The sequence below is a fragment of the Nicotiana sylvestris genome, chromosome 5 (assembly GCF_000393655.2).
Source record: "Nicotiana sylvestris chromosome 5, ASM39365v2, whole genome shotgun sequence".
NCBI lineage: Eukaryota > Viridiplantae > Streptophyta > Magnoliopsida > Solanales > Solanaceae > Nicotiana > Nicotiana sylvestris.
The window spans coordinates 18718781-18742257 of NC_091061.1; positions in this window are offsets into that span (position 1 = coordinate 18718781).

Genomic DNA, 23477 nt, shown 5'->3' on the forward strand with positions numbered 1-23477 from the left:
TTGGGATAAAAAGTGGTCTAAGGAAAAAAGAGTGCAACGCGTGCTTTAAGGTCCAAAGCTTCATGCCGATCCTTGTCAAAAACTTGCAAGTGTTAGTCGAAAAAATAGAAAGGATTGAACTGGGGTCGTACCTTCATTCGGATGTTGGATATTTAACGTGATCTTCCTCGACATCAAGCCCCCGTAAATTTTGGCCTCGATCATTTTGCCTCCCATTTCGTGCAAAGATTTTCCCAGACCCGCTGCTTCTATGGTCTGCGTTATACGGTTGATATCGATCACTATTCGACCTCGACTCTCGATCGACGTCTCCTTTGATCCTACCCATGGGCCTGCTAGGATAAACGGACCCCGAAGGAGTCCCTAGTTGATTATCCTCGAGTCTAATCTTCGACTGGTACCAATTATGTACGTAGGCCCAAGTGACACCTGGTTACTCGAGTAAACTTTGCTTCAACTAATGCGAAGCTATAGAACTCCGAGTGTTGAGACCTTGAGTGAAAGCTTGGATAGCCCAGTCATCGGTGACCAGAGGCAAATCCATTCTCTCTTCTTGGAAATGAGATATGAATTCTCTGAGCATCTCGTTATCTTTCTGCCTTACCTTGAAAAGGTCCGACTTCCTCGTTGCAATTTTAATGGCTCCGGTGTGTGCTTTTACAAAAAAATCTACAATCATAGCAAACGAATCAATAGAATTAGGGGGTAAGTTGTGATACCATATCAAGGCACCCTTGGACAGAGTCTCCCTGAACTTCTTCGGCAGTACAGATTAAATTTCGTCATCTTCCAAGTTGTTTCCTTTGATGGCACACGTATATGAGGTGATGTGTTCATTCAGATCGATCGTCCCATTATACTTGGGAATCTCGGGCATACGGAACTTCTTGAGGATTGGCTTCGGATCCGCACTAGGGGGAAGGGTCTTTGCACGAACTTTTTAGAATCTAGTCCTTCTAAGATCGGGGGTGCTCCCGGTATTTGATCAACACAGGAGTTATAAGTTTCCACTTTTTTGTCATTATCCTCAATCTTCTTCTCCCCAGAATCGCTTCTCTTGGTAAGTTCCTCGAGCATCATCATAATTGTAGGGTTAGTCCCCGAGCTATTACCGTTTGATCTCTCCGGCACCGGCTTAGTACGTCGAGTGTTCCCTGGTTCGACCACACTTGGAGTTTTATTCTGATTTTGAAGTTGAGCGACGACAATATGTTGATCTTGTAACATCTCAAATATTACTTGGAGGCTGATTCCCACGTCTCTTATACCCTGTGTTCCTTGGCCACCAGATCTGACTTCCCTGCGTACACTTCCCCCGGGATCTACGCCTAAATTCGCATTTAAAATAATGTGTGAACTAACATCGACTGGTTCCACATTTGGCATTTCTCCAGGGTTAATCGGTGGTACACCGGCTCCCGGAGCAGCTACATTTTCGTTTTTCCCATGAAATCCAAGATCGTCATTACCGTGCACGGGCACGTTTTGTGAGTTTGACATGTTTCAACCTGATATCAAAAAATCTTTGACAAGAACAAGTGTGAAAATAACTTGCGTTACCAGAATCAATATTGAAATAAACACTATTATCTTTAGCCCCACGGTGGGCGCCAAACTGTTTACCTCAAAAATAAGAATAACAATTAATTTGATTTGTGATTTTAAAGATACATGATTTAGTTCAATACCAATTAATAATCAAGAAATATGAAGTATAGATGAAGGAAATAAATAAGACCAAACCAGTATATGGGTCAATATCAACCTCGAGCCTAGTGACTGATCACGTCCAACTATGCCTTATAAAAAGAACAAAGTGGTCCTTGCAAATATAATCTGATTATTTAGCCCAGAGTCGAATCCACAGGGAATTAACCTACCAATTACTCTTGTTAGACTCACTAAATTCTTTGTAATCAACTTCCCAGATATTTTGAATAACAATTGGTGATATTTTTACTAGCTATAACTGAATAACATTAAGTAAACTAAAAGCTAAATATGACTGGGTTGTAAACAAATAAGAGAAGGACCTAAGATTGTGATTTCCCCTATTGACGGAATCCCTTCCTATTATGTTTCACATAGATTTGCCTAATTGTCTTTATCGATCACTCTTACTACTGTAAATCTCTCCAGAGTAATTACGACAATTTACTAGATGCACTCTCCCAAGTTATGCTAGCTGGCTTTTATTACAACTTACTTTAGATCGCACCCAAGGTTTCGTTATCCCTAATCCCACCTTTAAACCTCGGTTATTGATTCCTCATATACTTTGGGAGTGGTGTTGTTCAATAATTACCTAAATATGCATTCTCTCCCGAGTAATACATATTAAATAGGCATAGCTAATTGTGGATCATATCAATTAACTACAACAAGAACGTAGTTGAACAAATAGAGATTAAACTGGGCAAACTATATTAATATAACATGAAGTTCATCCTTCAACAGGTTCCATCAAAACCCTAGACTAAATAATTAGATACTCATAATCGTATTCATACTAACAACAGCAAAATTTATCATAAATGACAAATACAAAAGGAAGAAAGGTAGAACTCGATGTCAAATTATCCTCATTGCCTCTTGCCTTTTGTTGCCTTAAACTAAGCTGTAAAACCTTGGTATTGTCCCTTTGGGCGAGATGGACCTCTTATAGGTTAAGTAGAATTACCCCCGAACTTCCAAGTTTACCCCTGAAATTATATGCTCCGAACTGGACTAGCGCGGTCGCGCTCGTGCCCGCCCTAATGGCCGCGCATATAGCATAGTATTCTGCCTCGATTTCCTGGGCTAGCGCGGTCGCGCTAAGGGTGCGTAATGGCCGCGCTAAGCTGGTACAACACTTTATCTCTTTTTTTCTCTCTTCTTCACACGTACTCAGCTTCGAGGGCTTCCCTTGCTTTAATTTAGATCCAAATACTGTCCTAAGTTCTCATAAGCGCAACTCGCTCCTGCAAAACATGAAATTCACAATTAGAGCCAATTTATCGTCATTTAAACATCCTAGAACAGTGAAGCATAGTCAAGTTGGGGCCTAAACAATCACCAAACTACATGAATCTAGCCTATTATCAACACCCCACACTTAAATCATTGCTAGTCCTCGAGCAATCCACCACTCTATAAAGGTTCCTTCACTAAGCTTTTCCCCTAACGTATCACACCAAGAACAAATCATCAAAGTTACGTCTAGTAGTGTACAATCTTGTCCTCAATAGTCGACTCTCATGTGTCGTGCAATATTCATACTTACTCAAATTACTCTATACAGAGGTCAAGACTTACCTTTCCTTCGTGGATCACATGACCTCACCTCACACAAGAGAGTAGTTCCACAAATAATAATATTAAGAATAATTAGGAACTTAGATAGACAAAATTCGCTCTCTCAAAAAGAACATTCACATGCCACACAGATACACCATAGGCTTGCCCTTAGTGTACTACTCTACTAATCGAGTCCATTCAGTCTAAGATCAATTAGGTCTTCATTTGATTGTAAGGTAGGCTAAGGGATGTGTAGAATATATTTGGATATAGTGACTAACCTCCCTAAGCACTTTTAATATAATCACATTCGCATTCAAAACTATACTTATGTCAGACCAGACATTCCACCACACTTCTATTTATAATATCCCAAACTCCATTAGGTGCAATTATATCAAGTCACCACTTATTAAGTACTACATTTACTCATTCTTTTTTTTCTTTTTCTTTTTAAGTGGTGCTTATTCTTTTACTTTTTCAAAATACTGCACCTTTTCTCTATTTCATCGGTTCCACTCAAAAACCAAACCACCACCCCAAACTTTAGCTTTTGCATATTTCATAACCATTCAAGTTCTCATGGGAGGTAAAGAGGTTCAAACAGATGGGTGGTTCAAACAATTGGGTAAGGTTTGTAATGTGGTTGCCAAAGAAACAGGCTTATAGGCTCAATGGGGTTAACTACGATGCATCGCATTTAGGTGGGTCTACTTTATATAACTGGCTTAACAAAGAAATGCCTATATCACTTTTAAGATTGAATAAAGCTACTATTTCGCTTTGCAAACACACGGGGCAAGTTCTAGGCATCACATGCAGAGCATAGAATACAATACAACTCACACACATGGCACATGACTCACTCCAGATTGGCTTATCAAGACACTCTCGTTTGAGTACTCAAGTCAGTTACAAACATACAATTTAAGGAACTCTAACAAGAATCAACCACTGAGACTAAGCGTCACACTCTAGTGTCTACTGTGTTCAGGTGTATCAACGCCAAGGGCTTCTCTTTCTATTCCAGCTCATAGCCCATCAGTACTAACTAAAAACTAGAAACAAAATAAACAAAAACTAAATATACCCGGTTCAAGCAAACCCATTGGAAAAGAACCATGGCCCAAAGAAAAATCAAGGGGGAGTTACTACTCTACCTAAAATAAAAAAAATCTTTTTGGTATTTTCTTTAGACTTGCTTCCCTCAAGAAAACTGTATCAGGAAGAGTCCAACATATTTCTATTTTTTTTTTTAGATTTTCACGTCAACTTAGACCCTCAAGAACTCCGTTGAAAGAGATCCGTTGTCGGGACAAGTCAACTTACCTAATTTTACTACTACTCAAAACTACAAAAACAATCAAGAAAAACAAAGAAAACATCAAACAATCAAGTTGTTACATATACACACATACATTGAAGTATCCTCCACCCCACACTTCAAAGGAAGACATGTCCTCATGGCATACAAAATAAAAAACAGTGAGGTAAAGGAACTTCCCTAAGTGATCACTCTTGATTGGAGACTGTATCCGGGTTCAGATTGCATGCATGACCCAGAGCTCTCATCCAGCCCAATATTTTCTTCTCCGATTTCACCTGCTGGGTAGCCACTGCATCAATCGAGTACCTAAGTCAGCGACCGAGGTACGCAATCCAGCCACCTCCTGCTCTAAAGCTATGAACTGGGTGACCCGAGCATGCCTAGATGGTCCTGCAACCTCTGCAATCTGCTCATGGGCCGGTGACTCGGCCCTCACTTCCTCCTGCTCAGCCTCCTCTTCCTCAGAGCCATCAGATTCACCACTATCATCACCACCCGCTGCCATCGGCTCTTTCCCAATAGTTATCTTATTAGCGCGGAACTTGGAGTCTTTTGGCACTATCCCATCCACATTCAGATTTTTCGGCACTCGAACTGCCCGGCAAAGTCTTGTAACTAAGGAAGGGAAGAAGAACCCATACCTTTTCACTGGACAATGGGTGAACATCTCCTCATGAATCATCTTGGCCACGTCAAAGTTGTGACCATTCATAAAGCACCAAATCAAAGCCACTCGAGGACCATTTACCTCCGTGGTGTAGGAAGATGGGATCAGGCAGTTGTTGATAACATACAACCAGCACTTCCCTTCAAAGGTTTGCGTCGCGGAGTGAAACTTCTCACCATACTTTATCCATATAATTTCCTTGCCGGGTACACATATTGTTGCAAAGAACCTCTCCCACTGCGTGTGTGATCTGCCACACATATTATAATAGTCTTCATACGGATCCACATGAGCGGGCAGCTGGTATATCCTCTGTATAGCCTCAACAGAGGCATCCACTACTTTTCTGCGCATTGTTACTATGCCATTCACATGTTCTTATACATTGGCGTAGAATTCACGGACAACCATCATATTCCCCTCATCCAGCCCTTCAAGGAAGATTTGTAGCCCCCCCTTACCAGCTCATTATACAAGTTAGGGCAGCCCAGCTGGATCGACCCAATATCTATGCCCCTTTCCGGTATCAGTTTCTTAGGGGCCTTATCCGCAAAGCGGCCCTAAGCCTTGGTAGAGACGAATCTGCTACTATCAAAGGGACGAGCAGGAGCTGACCCGCTCACCCTGGACGATCCAGCTTTACCGCTGGAAGAAGCACCTGTGGTGAGGCGTTTCCTAGATGGATCCATAGTACCTAGAAGAATAATAGCATTAGCACAACACAAAAGGTGTTACTCAATTGCGGTTACTCAGACTTCACTCGCACAATTGGTCACAATTACCCATTTACACTCACTGTGGCATTTAAACAAACACCTTGTGGACTTTATATACCCAACCTCCAATTTAAACATTTTGAAACCCCATGACCACCCAATTGCCCCAAATTCACCCACAAAGTTAAGAAACAACTTCCACCAACATCAACACCCGCAAACACTACATATTACTACTACTAAAAGAAAAGAAAAAGCTACTACGTAGTTAAAAAAAATTAAAATGAAAATCTGCAAAATAAAAAAGAAAAATGGCAAAAGGAAACCTTACCTGTAGTGAGAGAAGGTGGGGAGAAGTGAAGAAGAGTAGTGGAGGGTTGGGCTTGAGCCTTGGGGAATTTGGGAATGGAGAAGAGGGAATTTAGGGTTGGAGTTTTGTGTTTATGCGTTAAGAAAGTGGAGTGAATAATAGGGGAATAGTGATGGTGGGGTTGGAAATAAACCACTAAACAATTAAACATACAAAAAAAATTGTTAAGTTAAATAAAGGGTCAGGCGGACGGGTCTAGCGCAGTCGTACCGCAGTTCGAGCGCAACCGTGTAGTGAAATGTGTACTTGGCCATATATGTGGTCACTAGCGCGGTCGCGCTTCTAGCGCAGTCATAGCATGGGCGCGCTACTGGGTGAGACGCTGAGGCAGAATGTTTACCCCTATGCGCGGCCTGTAGCGAGGTTGGTAGTGCGGGCGCGCTCCTAGGCTCAAAAGTTTTCAGTTTTTTTACTTGTTCCTTCCGCGTCCAATGGACTTATCACTTGACCAAGCTCACCTGCATTGGTTAGTACTTACAAAAATCAAAATTAACAAATACTAACTATACTAAAGGCACTACGCATTGGGTTGCCTCCCAACCAACGCCTTAGTTAATGTCGTGGCATGACAGTTACACCAAATCAATGGGTTGCCTCCCATACAGCGCCTGATTTAACGTCGCGGCACGACGCAAATAAGTGCATTTAAGGCTCGCTCGACCTCTGAGGTTCAGTCAGATGGATCATTGACAGTTTCTTTGGTTCATCCATGCCCACATATGGTTTCAATCTTTGCCCATTGACTCTAAATGTATTAGAGTCTTTCTCTGAGGAAATCTCTATGGCATCTGAAGGGAATACTTCGACCACTCAAAATGGTCCAGACCATCATGACTTGAGTTTACCCGGAAATAGCCTTAATCTTGAGTTATAAAGCAACACCATGTCTCCGGGATTGAAATTTCACTCAACAATGTTCTTGTCATGCAACCTCTTCATTCTCTCCTTGTACAACCTCGTGCTCTCGAAAGCAAGAAATCGGAACTCGTCTAGCTCATGCAATTCTGTGACTCTATTTGTTCCCGCAGCCTCAGTGTCCAGATTTAGCTGTTTCATTAACCACCAAGCTCTATGTTCTAGTTCCACTGGCAAGTGACAGGCCTTCCCGAACACCAACTTGTATGGTGATATACCAATTAGTGTTTTGAAAGCAGTTCTGTAGGCCCAATATGCATCATCTAGCTTTTGCGCCCAATCAGTTCTTATGGCATTCAAAGTCTTGGTTAACACACTCTTTATCTCTCTATTAGACACTTCGACCTGTCCACTGGTCTGAGGATGATATGGTGTTGCCACCTTGTGGCACACATTGTACTTTTCTAGCAATTTCTCGAAGGCTCGATTGCAGAAGTGAGTGCCTCCGTCACTGATAATAGCTCTCGGGGTCTCGAAATGAGTGAATATATTCTTCTTCAAAAACCCCACCACCACTCTTGCATCATTGGTGGGGAGTGTTGCAGCTTCCACCTATTTGCACACGTAATCCACAGCAACAAGTATGTACTTATTGCCAAAGGAGCTGACGAAGTGGCCCATGAAGTCTATCCCCCATACATCGAACACTTCAACCTTTTGAATTGGGTTCATGGGCATCTCATGGTGACAGGAAATGTTCCCGGTTCGCTGACATTCATTACAGCCCTTCACCCATTGATGTGCATCCTTAAACAATGTTAGCCAGTAGAACCCGGCTTCTAGCACTTTTGCTGTCGTCCTGACTCCTCCAAAATGCCCGCCATACGCCGATGCGTGACATGCCTGCAAAACAGAAGATTGTTCTATCTCGGGTACACACCTCCGGATCATATTGTCAACACATATTCGAAACAGATAAGGTTCATCCCATTAATACATGTGGCGGTCACGATAAAACTTTTTCTTTTGCACAGAGGAAGGGTAATAGGGAACTATACCGCTTGCCAGGTAATTGGAAAAGTCTGCATACCATGGCACTTCCTTAAGCCTTGTAGCGAGTAGCTGCTTATCTGGAAAAGTTTCCAGAATATCCTCTACCTCAACTGAGTTTTCAACTACTTCAAGTCGTGATAGATGATCAGCGACTTAGTTTTCTGTGCCCTTACGGTCACGAATCCCCAGGTCGAACTCTTGCAGTAACAGCACCCAACGAATCAGGCACGGTTTGGACTACTTCTTCTTAATCAAGTACCTGAGGGCTGCATGATCAGTATATACAATTACCTTGGAGACAACCAGGTATGATCTGAACTTGTCGAATGCAAACACCACAACCAACATCTCCTTTTCAGTCACAGTGTAGTTCAACTGGGCTCCTCAACGTTCTACTGGCAAAGTAAATTGGGTGCATTAGCTTGTCTTTCCGTTGTCCCAGCACTGCCCCCATTGCATAGTCACTAGCGTCACACATGAGTTCGAATGGTTGCTCCCAGTCGGGGGCAAAAATTGTTGATACCCAATTTTTCTCTATGTATTTCTATACAAAATACTCTCAAAATAGCATGTACATGCATATATAAGCATGCCCCAAGAGTTTTGGTATTTTTCCTAATTCTTAAAGATTTTTAAAATTAATTTATTGTCTATTTTAGCAGTACAAAATCCATAATTATTCCCAAAATCATCAATTTTGGTGAATAATTTATTTTATTCCCATATTTATATCAAAATATAATTAATGTGATTTTTGCATATTTTTACAAATTTATTTGGTATTTTTAAGTTAAATTGCATATAATTGCAATTTTAGCCTACTTTAAAGATTTAATAGTATTTTATAATTTTAAAATTGGTCCCAATATTTTAAATTAATATTTATATATTATTAATTGGGTCAGTACTTTTAATTTGCTTTTAAAATCATTTTATTATTTTTATAAAATAAAAAGGAAAAAATAGCTATTTAACATTTAGCCTCATTTCATTTCAATTACAACCTATTTACATTTCAATTTTAGCCCTCAAATTAACCCAATCTTAAAACCCAATTGGACCGGCCCAATTTCATTTTAACCCGACCCCCTTAACCCATTCACTAACCCGCCCGACCTTTCTTTTAATCCAGGCCGTTGATCGTTTTGATCAACGACCACGATCCTCCCTTACCATTTTAATTCACCTAACCCTACCCTAATCCCCCCATTTCATTCTGATAGCCGCCTTTGGATACTCTCATCTCTCAAACTCTCTCGAACCTTCCCCTAACCCTAGCAGCCTCCCATCATCCTCACCTCAAAACCCATCGGAATCCATGGCTTCTCAGGCCATGGAAACCTTATACTCACCTCCCTTTGCTCTTACATGCCTGATACCTGAGGAATAGAGGCTAGATTTCGAAGGTTTGCACCCAGATCTCTGCCGATTCAAGGTTCCAGAGTCATCACCGGCCTTGCTCCGGCATATCATGGTGTTTTGAGCCTGGTTCTGACCTCTTCGACTCAGATCGGTGACCTTTTCAAAGCTTTTCTAGGGTTCTGCTGAAACCCTAACCCTCCGAGGTTTTCTCCGATTTTCTTTTAGATCTGTTGTGTATCTATGCTCTACTTGAGTGTTCAAACGATTTCCCCAACTTTACTTTCAAAATCACTTCTTTTCGATTTAGGGTTTTCTGAAAATGCTTAAAATGTTTCTCTGACTTTTCTTTTCCTTTTCTTTGTGTGTAGTTGTATCTACTATGTTCTTAGGTTTTCTTTTTACCACACATGTTCTTTTACTGTGTTCTTATGTTTCACTTTTATCGCGCATGTTTTCCTACTGTGTTCTTATGTTTCTATCCTTTCTTCTACTATGTTTTCTATACTATGGTCTCACATGCCTTTTCAATATGTTCTGCTATATTCTGATATGCTTCGCCTATTGTACCCTCTACTATGTTCTTAAGTGCTTACTGTTCTCTCTTCTACTTTACCTTGTTTTAAATTTCTTCTGAAAAGACCTTCTTAAGTATGTTTTCCTATACTGTTTCTTCTACTCTCATTATACTTCGAATTAGTTTCTTCACTCTGTTTGCTTTGAACTTTCTACTATTTTTGCTGGTTTTCTCATGAGTTTCTGAAAGAAATCTCTAAGCCTGCTTCGACTACTTGCCTCCTCATCTATGTATTTGACTCGAGGTGGAAACCCTAGAATTTGGGGGTTCTGCCGAGGTTTGATCGTGCGATTGAACTAGGGTTCTATTTGAGAACTTTTGACTCTTTCAAGCTAATTTTTGAGTCTTTAAACTAAGTTAGGACCCCTTTGTTTTCATACAATTCTGGACTTTTAAATTCTCCTACACTAGATTCTTTCTACTGATTTCACAAGAGCATGACAATCTTTCTTTCCCGTGTCTGTATGCTTTTATATGTGACGAATCTTTCTTCAAAAGTGTTTTCAAGCTAGTGATTGATTCAGAATTCCTGTTAAAAAGGTTTAATTGATTGTTTGCTAATTTTCCTTAAGTTGAAATCTTTCCCCTCTTTCTGACTTGGTCCATTCATACAAAATCTTCGACTTCTGATTTTTTGGCTGTTAATTGATTTTCTTTCCTTAAATGTTACAACCATGTACTGTCAAGACCATGTCCTTAAATAGCCTTTATGTATTTACCCATTTTGTGCTACTTTGAAAAGTTTTTAACCAAAATTCTTTCCTTAATTACCTTCTACCCGTTTGAAATCAAATCCCTTAACTGAAGGGAAATTCTATGTGATTGATTGTAAGTTATTTTCTTACCTTTCTTACTTGTTTCTCTGCACTATAAAAGGGACTACCCTTCCGTATTTTTAGGACACTGACAATTCAATACTTTTTCAACACTTCAAATTGCATACTCTTACACACACTACTACTCTCAAAACCTGCATTCCCTCTTGCTCTTTTCTCTACTGTTGTTCTCTGCTCCAGCTTATTATTAGCCAGTTGAAAGTCAAGGCTAATATACTGCTACTACTTTGTCTTTGCTCTGCTCTTGCTTTTTTACTGGTATGTCTTGATTCAGTTCCTAGCAATCATCCTAATGTGTTTACTTAGAACCTTTACATCTATGCCTATTACCTGCAAAGTTTGACATGTTCATATGTTGCTGTTTGCTTTACTTTCTTGCGAATGCTTGATCCCTATACCTTTACCCTCTATGTGTTTGTAAATGGGGATTCAGGGCATGGAAACATGAGTTGTTGTCCATGAACTGAATTTTAACCCCAAGTAAAAGGTGTCAGTATGTTTTATTGCTGATTATGTCCTTTGCCCACTTTTCCTTTGTCTACTGTTTCTATTATGAATCCCCTACCTTTGCTCCCTATGTATGCTGAGTTAAGGCTCATGGTCTGGTAGCCTCATAAATGGCCGCCCAGGCCTGAGCCTGGCTTTCAATAATCCCTAACTCCTCAACTTGAAATGACAAGTTGGTCAGGGGTGTGCCAGTACTTCAAGTTGCTTGGCATGACCACCTGCTTATCACCCCCCCCTCCCCCTACACTTGCACCTACTCTTAGATTTTAAGTTCTGCCCCTCTCTTTTGAGCCTTGCTTTGGGACCTTGAGTTCCCTCTGAACTTGGACATCTGAGAGCGGGCATTTCCACACCGCACTATAATCTAATTCCGCAATATATTTGGGGTATAAGCACTGCCCTGAGTCCCTTTGAGGCTCTTGGGAACTTCGACACATCCCAAATCAGAGAAAGGCTTTGGAATTTGATCTTTGGAGTTGGTTTACTTCATGCTTCAGACAGAAGTCTGAATCAGGCTCTCCTTGGTTGGGATTTTTAGCTTTCAGATGTAACTTTATTTTACTTTTCTTTATTCATTTTGGGCTGTAATAATTTGTAATAACTTATGGGGTTTTAGTGAAAATGGGGAGGGTCACTCATGTATGCATAAGGGTAGATATCATGCTTATTAGGTCTTTATTTCTGCAAATCATGGCAAGTTCTGCATTTCGGAAATCTTGTTTTAGGTTCTCTATATTTCATACATAGATATCATGTCTATATCTTCTGCATCTCATATAGAGAACATGCTTATAGGTTTTCTACATTTCTGCCTATCATATAGAGGTCATATCTATAGAGCTTCCTGAATTCTGCATATGCATCTATCATTAGACAAACATGCATATAGGTTTAAATAACAATTAGTATTTTAGATACCATATCTATAGGACTTCTGCACTTCTATAAACGTTTAAAATCAATAACGCCTAGAAAGCATGCATATAGGAGCTATCAACTAAATCAGAATCGTTCAACTCGCTTATAAGTCTAAAATCGGTAAATAGCAATGCTTGAACATCTGCAGAACTCGTGTTCCTGCAATTAATAAGTCTCCCTCTGTAAAGTTAGTATATTTCTCTCCTGCATTGTTAGATATCATGCCTATAGGTTTCACCTAGGCAAGCTTTAGGGTAAAACCATAATTGCATTAGTGTTTGATAATTCCAACCAGCATGCAGGTCTGATTCAGATTTCTTATCTGAAATATGTAATAAATCAGTTTGCCTCATGCATTTTTTTCTAAGTTTAATTCAGACCTAATCAATACATGCAAGACATGCTAAACAATCTGTCTTTAAGTGAGGAGGTTTGTTTGAGCCATTAACTGCTATTTGTTTTCCCCTAACTGCTTATGTGATTTTTTGTTTGTCGCCTTAGACTTTTACCCTTTTTAACTCTGAAAATCCCCAACTCCCTCCCCTTTAGGATTAGTAGACTCAATGCCTCCGAGACTGATAGGATTGGGGCGGGTAATAGCATGCAATAAGTAACGATACCATTCCGCACTTTAATACCTTAACAAGGTGGGAAAGGTAGAATATGGATATGATTACCGGTGCGCTAATATCACGTGCGACCCCTCTTCTGAGGAGTGATTGCTGGATATTGCATTGAAGTGATCCATATTAATCGTAAACCTAGGACCCCCTTCCCTTTATTTGCTTTCATCTCTTCTTGTAAAACTATTCAAATCCTTTTTCATAAATTTTTGCCCTCTCTACTTGCCTTCAAAAGTTTTCAACCTAATTTCAATGTTATATGCGAGTTCTTATTTGAGCCTTGATTGTTTACTTATAAAGTCACAATTGTAACATGGCCGGGATCATACTAGTGGATCTTGAGGGATGCCTAACACCTTCCCCTCGAGATAATTTCTAGCCCTTACCCGAACTCTGGTTTTTCCAACTCAAACCTTTCTTAAAATGTCCTAATGCACTATAATCATTAGGTGGCGACTCTTCAAAATTCCAAAACCCAATTCTCGAAAGGGAATAGAGTTGTCCTCCCAGTGTCGTATACCCGATTTCGACCCGTAGAAAAAGGGGGCATCGACAACAATGATGGGTGTTGTGACTAGCCTCTTTTTCAACTCCTCAAATGCTACCATGCAATCATCAGAAAACAAGAAAGGGTGATCTTTTTCTAATAACTTACAGAGAGGGTTGGCAATTTTTGAGAAGTCTCTTATGAATCTCCGGTAGAAATCAGCATACTCGAGGAAGCTCCTGATTTCCTTGACTGATGTGGGGGGTGGAAGCTTTGCTATAACATCAACTTTAGCACGATCCACCTCGATTCCCTTGCTTGACACCCAGTGTCCCAAGACTATGCCCTCTTGTACTATGAAATGACACTTTTCCCAATTAAGTACCAGGTTAGTCTCAATACATCTTTTCTACACTCAGGTCAGATTTGTAAGGCACTCGTCGAATGAATTTCCCACTACTGAGAAATCATCCATGAACACCTCCATTATGTCTTCGACCATGTCAGTGAATATGGCCATCATACACCTTTTGAATGTGGCGGGTGCATTGCATAGGCCAAAAGGAATCCTTCGAAAAGCATAAATTCCATATGGGAATGTGAATGAGGTATTCTCTTTGTCCTCTAGTGCAATAGAGATTTGATTGTACCCTGAGTACCCATCCAGAAAGCAGAAGTGGGACCTCCCTTCCAATCTATCAAGCATCTAATCAATGAAGGGAAGTGGGAAGTGGTCTTTCCGGGTGGCCAGATTTAATTTCCTGTAGTCCATACAAATTCTCCAGCCTGTGACAATTCTTGTAGAGATCAGCTCATTGTTATCATTTTTGACCACCGTCATACCACCCTTCTTAGGAACACGTTGCACCGGGCTAACCCAGTTGCTGTCATAGATGGGGAAAATGATTCCCGCATCCAACCAATTAATCACCTCTTTCTTCACTACTTCCTTCATGTTGGGGTTCAGCCTTCTTTGGTGCTCCCTAGAAGGTTTGTGCCCCTCTTCCAGCAAAATTTTATGCATATAATATGCCGGGCTGATCCCCTTAATGTCTGGCATGGTCCACCTAATGGCAGTCTTGCACTCCTTGCGTACCTGCAAAAGCTGTTGTGCCTGCACATCTAACAAACTAGATGAGATAATAACATGTAGTGTGGAGTTAGGTCCTAGGAACTCATACCTGGGATGGCCGGGCAGTGGCTTCAACTCCAGCTTTGGTGGTTCTTCTATGTATGGCTTGGCTGGAGGAGTTTCTCTATTTTCTAAGTGCAGGGGCTCAAATTCAAGTGTTCTATCCCAAAACCCTCTGCCCTCTAAAGCCAGCACCCATTCTGCCAATTCTTCCCCATTCACCTCATCTAAATTTACAAGACATACAACAAGAGGATCCTTAGCCAATGTCTCATCATCCGCTTCCACAATTACATCCACGACATCAATAAGAGAACAATTGGCGAATTCACTTGGTCGCCTCATAGATTTCTGCATGTTGAATGTTATCTCCTCATCGTTCAACCTCATCTTAATCTCCCCAATTTCACAATCAATGAGAGCTCTCCCTGTGGCCACCCAAAATTATGGAAATTTCTTCATCCACCTTGCAATCCAAAATCACAAAATCTGCATGGAACACAAATTTCCCTACCTATATCAACACGTCATCCAAGATAAAAAAGGTCTTTTCACAGTTCTATCAGCCAGCTGCAATAACATAGATGTGGGGTCTAGCTCTTCCAATCCCCAACCTCTTATAGATCACCAGGGGTATAAGATTTATACTAGCCCCCAAATCACAAAGTGCCTTGGCAAAGGCAAAGTTACCAATGGTGCAGGGAATTGTGAAACTTCCTGGATCAGACAACTTTTTAGCAACTGGTCTAGTCACCACAGCACTGCAGGTCTGAGTTAGAGTCACTATGGCCAACTCTTGGATATCAAATTTTCGGGACATCAAGTTCTTCATCATTTTTGCATAACCAGGCATCTCCTTCAAAGCATCAATCAATGGAATATTTACCTGGATTTGTTTCAGCATCTCCAAGAATTTCTTGTATTGTTCCTCTTTTTGGTATTTGGCCAGCCTCTGTAGGAATGGTGCTGGAGGTCTCTTCTGCCCAATGATTTGGGTTTTCTCTTTGTCAGACACCACCTCAACTACCGGTTCCTAGGCTGTCTCAGCTTTTTTCTCAGCCTCAAACTGTGAGTTGGTTGTACTATCACCTCTATCAGTTTCGCTGAATTATCTAGCTCAATAGGTACCGGTACAAGTGTCTAAGCCTTTCTGCTTTCTCGAGCCCTCTCTTGCTCCAAGTCATAAGTCTCTGCCAATTACGTAGACTCACTGCCATCAGCTGCTTCGGGCCTTGATCTTTTGGATTTATCTGAGTGTCTGCAGGCAATGTCCCATGAGGACAATTATTCAAAGACATCAAAATCTAGCCCATCTGCACTTCAACATTCTTTATAGCTGACTAATGTGCATCTACCCTTTCACTCATTTTCGCATCATTGCCTCTAGTCTAGCGAACCCATCTTCATGTCTCCAACCATGTTGCTGCTAAGGAGGATGATAACCCTGCTGCTGATTTTGATTGTTGTATCCTTGTGGCCTTCGGTAGGGCGCCACATTATTGTGAGGTTGCATGCCTCCCATATTTCCATTGTTGAGTTGTGGCTGGACTGGCCTGTATGGTAGATTCTGTTTGCCCCAATTTTGACCACATTGTCTCTGGCCCCCATAATTAGACACATAATTCATGTCCTCGGGGTAATGATGATGATCACTTTCTGCATTCCATTGGCCACCAATTGGCTGACTAATGCAAGATGTGCATAAGCCCCCATTGGTAGTATCTACAATATGTACCTGCTCCTTCTGCCCTGACTCTTCCACCGTTTTGGTGAGTATACTCATATGTGTCATTAAGGTGGCCATATTTTCAGCAAGAGTGTTAGACGGATCTAAGGGCACTGAGTGAACTACTAGAGTGATAGGTGCATTCCTGGTTGTCCAGCCCGAATTATGTGCTATCTTGTCAAACAGGCTCTGGCTTTCTCTCCATGTTTTGCTCAAGAATGCTCCACCAGCTGAAGCATCAACATTAGCCTTCACGCTATCTGTCAAACCCATGTAAAACCGTTGCCCCAACATCTGATCTGGAATACCGTGGTGCAGACATATAACCAACATCCCTTTGAATCGTTCCCATGTTTCTTACAGTGTCTCCATTGATTTCTGTTTGAGTTCAAGATTTTTTCAATTTGCTGAGCAGTGTTGTTGGGTGGATGAAACTTATTCACAAATTGCTTTACTAACTCCTCCTAAGTCGTGATGGAATTAATGGGGAGTGAATTTAGCCAAGTCTAGGCAGCTCCTGTCACAGAGAATTGAAACAACAACAACTTTATTGCTTTCTGAGTTACGTTGGGCTGCCTTTGAGTTTTGCAGATTGACAGGAAATTCTTCAAGTGTTGTTGAGGATCTTCAATGTATGACCTTGAAAATAGTCCCTTGTTTTGCAACAAGTACAACATGTTGTTCGTGATTTGAAAAGATTCGGCTTTTATCTGCAGGACTAATATCGTTGTGGACAAATTTTATGTTGTGGGTTGTGCCCAGTCATATAGAGCAACCTCTGGCACAAGAGGTGCTACTGGTGCTACTGGCACAGCTGGGTCTAACACGTTATCCCCCATGTCTGGTTTGAGTTGTTCAGTTGACTGTTGTTGTTTGTTTTTCCGGTTGGTCCGATTCAAGGCCTTGAAAAGTTTCTCGAGATCTGATAATGCTTCAAATATTTCACCAGTTCTCGATGAGTTTCTAGGCATGCACCTGTACAACCAAGTCAACAAACGTTAAAATTTCAATGTATAAATTAAAAAAAAAAAAAACTGACTACACTAAGAATTTTTGTATTTCTTTCAACTGTAATTGATAACACCGTTAATTCCCCGGAAATGGCGCCAAAATTTGATCATGCCCAACTATGCCTTATAAAAAGGACAAAGCAGTCGTTGCAAATATAATCCGAGTATTTAGCCTAGAGTCGAATCCACAGGGAATTATGTGAGACTCACTAAATTCTTCGTAATTAACTTCCCAGATATTTTGAATAACAATTGGTGATTTTACTAGCTATAACTGAATAGCGTTAAGTAAACTAAAAGCTAAATATGACTGGGCTGTAAACAAATAAGAGAAGGATCTAAGGTTGTGATTTTCCCTATTGATGGAATCCTTTCCTGTTATGTTTCACATAGATTTGTCTAATCGTCTCTATCGATCATAAGCACTCTTACTATCGTAAATATCTCCCGAGTAATTATGACAATTTACTAGACACACTCTCCCGAGTTATGCTAGCTGGCTTTTATTACAGCTCACTTTAGATCGCACCCAAGGTTTCGTTATCCCTAATCCCACCTTTAAACCCTCGGTTATTGATTCCTCATATACTTTGGGAGTGGTGTTGTTCTACAATTACCTAAATATGCACTCTTTCCCGAGTAATACATACCAAATAGGCACACCTAATTGAGGATCCTATCAATTAACTACAACAAGAACGTAGTTGAACAAATAGAGATTAAACTAGGCAAACTATATTAACATAACACGAAGTTCATCCTTCAACAGGTTCCACCAAAACCCTACACTAAATAATTAGCTACCCATAATCGTATTCATACTAACAACAGCAAAATTCATCATAAATGATAAATACAAAAGGAAGAAAGGTAGAACTCGATGTCGAGTTATCCTCCTTGACTCTTGCCTCTTCTTGCCTTCAACTAAGCTATAAAAACCTTGGTAATGTCCCTTTGGGCAAGCTGGTCCTCTTATAGGTTAAGTAGAATTACCCCCAAACTTTCAAGTTTACCCCTGAAATTATATGCTCCGAACTGAACTAGTGCGGCTGTGCTCGTACCCGCGCTAATGGCCGCGCATATAGCATAGTATTCTGCATCGATTTCTTGGTCTAGCGTGGTCGCGCTAAGGGCGCGCTAAGCTGGTACAACACTTTATCTCTTCTTTTCTCTCTTCTTTCACACATACTCAGCTCCGAGGGCTTCCCTTGCTTTAATTTAGCTCCAAATACTATCCTAAGTCCTCATAAGCGCAATTCGCTCCTGCAAAACATGAAATTCACAATTAGAGCCAATTTATCGTCATTTAACCATCCTAGAACAGCGAAGCATAGTCAAGTTGGGGCCTAAATAGTCACCAAACTACATGAATCTAGCCTATTATCAGTGACCTCGAGATGGGCTAGAACAATAAAGCAAAAATAATAAAACTGAAGGACAATTCTGATGAATAATGAGCGAAAAGTAGAGAGTATATTCTTTGCTAATGATTAGATAATGTTTACAAATGATAGGGGCCCCCTTTATATAATAGGGAAACCCTAAATAAAGCACATTTCTATTTACAGTAAGGAATCTAATTGGGATAGCTGTCTAACCACCTAGTACGGATTCGTACTAGGTCGTACGAATAAATTTCGAAATTTACGCCACGATCTTGGGGACGTGGCGGTGGGAATCTTGTCCTTCTGTAACAAACTCATAACGGCATTATATCGAGGCCGGTCACGTGCGGCCTCGTTGTTCATCGGACACTTTGATCTTCGAAGCCTTCCATCGGGCTTGCTCCTGGTCTATTTCGATCTCGCTCTTGAAGTGACCTTCGAGTCCACGAAATCGGGCAACCCTGATTTCTACCATATACAATATATATATATATATATATATCGAGGCCGATATGATTTCAATATGATTTGGTGAACTTTTAGTTTATTAGTATAATAGTTAGTGTGTTAGGAAAAATAATAGGCGATGACTCGTGAAAACATTTTCCCTCACATGACCTCCCACCTTCCCTACCCCCCTCCCCCCCCAAAAAAAAAAAGAAAAACAAACAAACAAAGTGGGTATCTAGGTTAAAGCTCACCTTCTTGGAATTTGCATGTCCTCGAATCTTAATGGTGTTAAGAACTCAGTATATTGAAAAGAAGAATCAATGAAAAGTCAAGATATAACATAATCCTCATTTAAGAAAAAGAAACGGGGGACGGAAATCTTTTACTAGAAAAATTCCATTAACCTTAAATATGTATCTACAAGATAAATTTTAAAAGTAATAAAGCATATGAAACTTTTGAAATTTATTTAAAAACTAGATAGAATCTTTTTAAGATATAATTAATTAAATAAAGTCATTTTTCTCCAACAATTGTACACTTCAGGTCAAACTGTCAAATTATCATACAATTTAATATGGTATCGAAATAGACGAGACCTAAATTCAAATGTCTATGGTTATCCATTCTCAAAAAATATTTTCACCTCCAAAAAATAAATTAGACGCGTGTCCTGCTCTTACTATCTTAAATCTTAAAGCAAAATAGAAATGTCTGCACGAATGGCATCTAGCAAATTAAAGTTGGACGAGACACAATGTTCTCAAACATTTTTTTGACTATGGGAAACATCACTACACCAATTATTGAAATAAAATTTCAAAGGAGGAACAGAAATCAATATTTAGGAGCACGTGACCAAAATGGGAAGACTATGCTTCTGCTATTGGCTCATCATTTCCATTTATTTTTATTAAAAAAAATAGCCGATACTAAGAACACAAAAGAAAAAGAAACCACCAAGGAATACGGTGAGAGCGAGAAAATTCCTTCACTTTTAATTAAATATTTTTAAATTTGAACTTTGAGAATACAAAAATTTCTAATAGAAAATGCTTTCCTCTTAATGGATCCCGCGTTGCATGAATAGTTTTGTTGGCACAGTAAATTTCGAATAACAAATAATTTTAAAAAAATAAAATAAATAAAAGGGGTTTCGCTTTTTATATTCCAAATGATAATGAGAAAATATGACCAAATAAGTTAATGTTAAGAATGAAAATCATGAGAATGATTGTAATCACTATTTGCCGACATAACTTAAAGGATATCAATTTAAAAAGTTCACTCAGAAGCATATGATGCAATTGACTTTAAGAAAAGCAAAACGCTTCCTTTTCACTTATTTTCAACACCCCTTTCACATTTTAATTTGATTTGTTGAGAAATCGCAACCCTTTTTATTCTACATATCTTTAATTAATATAAGTCATAATTCTCCTTTTAAAGTCATAATTCTCCTTTTAAAGTCTTTTGTGTTATAAAATAAAAGTAATGCAATAAAATGTAAATAAGAAGAGATAGAAAAAAGGGATAAGTGTTTTCTTCTTTCACTTTGGTGTATCTTTCCATTGCAATTACATGGCCTTTTATAGACATAAAAAGTAAAAATGATGGACATAAAGTAGGAGATTTAATCTTTAAGTTATTCACAACATGGACATCCAATGTAGCATCCAATGTATAAACTATTCATAACACTCCCCCTTGGATGTCCGTGTAAGATAATGTGCCTCATTAAGAACTTACAAAAAAAATATTGGGGTGTACATAGTTATTTATAATATGCATTGCTTGCTGCCTCATTAAAAACCTTACCAGGAAAACCCAGTGGGACAAAACCTTGGTTAAGGAAAAGAGTGCAGCGTGTAGTTACTCCTCCTGATGAAAAATCACTTAATGTCTCGAAGACGACGCATTCCAATCTTATATATCAGCTTTTTAAATATTGAGATTGGTAATTCCTTAGTGAACAGATCAACCAAATTATCACTTGAACGAACTTGTTGTACATCTTGTCACACCTCCTTTTTGCGCGCCTTCCCCGAAGGGTAAATGCGCGAGGGAGTTTTTCCAATTTAAGTGACAATATTCGAAATGAGATTATTTATTTATTTCAGAGTCGCCACTTGGGAAAGGTTTGGCTTTTGGTGTCCCAAGTCACCGGTTTATCTTGAATCCCAATTCGAGGAAAATATTCGACTTTCCAAATGAAGTCTGCGAACCAGAAATTCTAAGTAAGGAATTCTGTTGACCCGAGGGAAGGTGTTAGGCACCCCCGAATCCCGTGGTTCTAGCACGGTCGCTTAAATTGTTATAATGGCTAAATATCTGATTTTAATACATGTTATGACTTGTGTGCTTTTATTAAGTTTAAACCGCTTGTATTATTATTTATTTTTTATGGAATTGCAATGTCGTGAAAATGCATCTCGGACCACGTCACAATCGATGCGCCCGTGGTTGCTAATACATTCCGACTCCGTTGAGATTTGGATTTGGGTCACATAAATGCGCACCCGAATTTAAGAAGGTAATTTAATTAAATCGCGCCTAAAGAGTCTAACGCGTTATTATCTTTGGGGAAGGCAGTGAAATTCACTAAACAGTCCATCCCAAAAAATCTAAGTATTTATTATGACCAATTATTAAGGGCCCAGCAATTTGCATTTTTATTTGGCGAGGCTCGTCTCATTTTTATTTTTAAAAGGATAAACCTACAGTGACTACATTTTTTCTATTATGTTCGTCTCAAAAAATGAAGGAAGAAAATATACGCTAATTAAATTACATGTTTGGCAAGCTCTGGCCTCTTATTAATTATTAGATTACAAAAGATGCTAACGGGAGATTGCACTCGAATTTGTAAAGTGGGGAATTATTTCGTGCCTTATTCTATAATTGAACATTACCAAAAGAAAACAAAATTATAAATAAAATATGGAATTGACAAACGTTATTGTCGAAACAAACAAATTATTCTTTAACTAATTTAAACTTCACATTATTAGACGAATTGAACCATTAGAACTAATTATTTTTTTTTCAAAAAAAAGAAACTATTTGAAAATGAACCAACCTTGACTATCAACACATTCGAGGGTTGTTAAACTTAATCGACACTTTGAAAATCTATTACATTTAAAGGAACTCTAACAAACCTTGTTCGAAATCGACTCATGCCTATTAAACTAAATTACGTGAGTTATTAATGGATTCCCTTAAGCACGAATTGAATTACGACTCACGGTCTAGGAATAAGGTATCTAATGCTGTATGAACCTGAATCGTATTAAACTGTACTAAGCAGCTGTATTAATGCCAATTCCAAATTATGCCAGCCCAAGACAATCCAAAACTAAATACAGATGAAATCGAAATTAGTCCACTACTCGACTGTTTAACTATTAATTGTAAGATAACGGATCTAAAACTAGTTAATTCTGTTGTTATAGCTTTCAGTTAAACTAGTGACGTTATTAAAGTTATTGACTAAACAAAATTTAGCAAACTAGATAGTTCATTAACAAGCCAAAACCAAATCAAATCATACAGTTTACCTTCCCAAACGGTATCGAACCAAAGTAAACTTAGATTAATTACACATCAACTAGTATCTATTTTTTGAAAAAAACACATATGTGGGGTAAACTACATAAGCACAAATGTGAAAGCCAAAGCATGAATACTTCCATTTTTTAATCTTTCAACTCAAAGTTACATCATAGCTTGATTAGAATGTGTACCTGATTACAACAAATGGAACAAATGAAGTGAGCTGAAAAATGCAACAGCAGGAGTAGAAGCAGCAACGAAACAACAGCAGCAGTAATAGGACTCCAAGACCAAAGCAGCTTATACCAAACTTCCAAATACCCGAAACTCAAACTATTCTTTCCAGATACAAGGATTTGTGATTTTTTTCGGAAAATTATAACTAAACTAGAAAGCATAGACAACCAGAAAGAAACTAATTTGGAGCAATTTTCAAACAGGCCAAAAGTTCAGTTCGTGTTTTCAGTTTATCACTCTCTTTTGAAGTTTTTGTTCTCCAGCCCCCTTTTCTTTTCAGTCCACACTCTGCTCCCCTTCAGTCTACTCTCCCTTTATTTTTCTCTGTTTTCTGGTTCTCTTTTTATATCTATTAGAAGAGAAGAACTTACCCCTCAAAGACAGGCTACCCATGGCTTAAAATAAACCCTC